Source organism: Protobothrops mucrosquamatus, unplaced genomic scaffold, assembly GCF_001527695.2.
Source record: "Protobothrops mucrosquamatus isolate PMUCROS unplaced genomic scaffold, P.Mucros_1.0 scaffold9136, whole genome shotgun sequence".
In the NCBI taxonomy this organism is placed as follows: Eukaryota; Metazoa; Chordata; class Lepidosauria; order Squamata; family Viperidae; genus Protobothrops; species Protobothrops mucrosquamatus.
The window spans coordinates 10,176-11,224 of record NW_015394928.1 but is presented as its reverse complement, the minus strand read 5'-3'; positions in this window follow the sequence as shown (position 1 = coordinate 11,224).

The window sequence follows — 1,049 nt, the reverse complement described above, 5'->3', positions numbered from 1 at the left end:
GTATTTATGTTTTCTTGATATGTTCTTTCTACATGTCTCTGATCCATAATGGCCAAGAATTGGAGTTTTTCTTTTCTCTGCAAATAGCTTTAGAGTCCCGGTTAAATAGATATTTGTAATCCAAAGAGTTCAAAAAAGATTTTTTTTCCTGAAGTTGATAGTTCTCTCTTTGTCTGCAGCCCAGATTATTACCTTTTTTTGTCACAGCTGTTCTTTGTTATTAAAGTTTTAAAGGTCACAAACATAGATTAGCTTCTCCCAGGGTTTGCCAACTCCTATATGAAAGTCATAGCTGTCATAGTCTTCATCCACCACTAAGTGTCAGCATCTATTTGTTTTTCAATTTCCAAAATGAACAATTATCTTTAGAACAGAGTCTTAACCATTCAACAATTTTAGACTTATCCAAATTTAAGTTTTAAATTTCAGGTTTTATATTCATTTCATTTCCTTATATTTTGATCCTCCATGAAAAGTTTAATTTGCCGCTTCCGTTAGCATAAGGGTGTCGCGGAAATCCCCCTCCTTCACTTTCGGAGGTATTTTGCTTCTTGGGGATCTTTTCCAGGAAATTAAATGTAGAATAGAAAAGAGAAGATCAAATTCCTCACCCAGTTTCAAGCATGCTGTTCGCTGTTGTGCTGGTTAGTACTTTTGGACTTCGGTTGCAAGTAGCTTGGGCTGTTCAGTGAAGTATGGCCAGCCTTTCTCCTGTTGGGTTAGAAGGCTTTCCCCAAGTTGAACGGAATGACCACTGTCGTTCCAGAATTGCCAGGGCACCCTTCTTTCTTCGCTGCCTCTCCAGGGCGACTTAGACTCATTTAGGCTCCCCTGGCAGGGTGAAATTAGCCCAGGGGTGGGCAAACTTTTTGACTCGAGGGCCGCAATGGGTTCATATATTGGACCCGGGGGCCGGACCAAGAGTAGATGGACGGTGTGTATGTGTGAATTAATATAAATTAAATTTACATTTGTAACATTAAATGTTTAGATTAATTTAAGGTAGAAAAGCATAAAAAGAGTTATTTTACAAAACTTTTATGCAATGT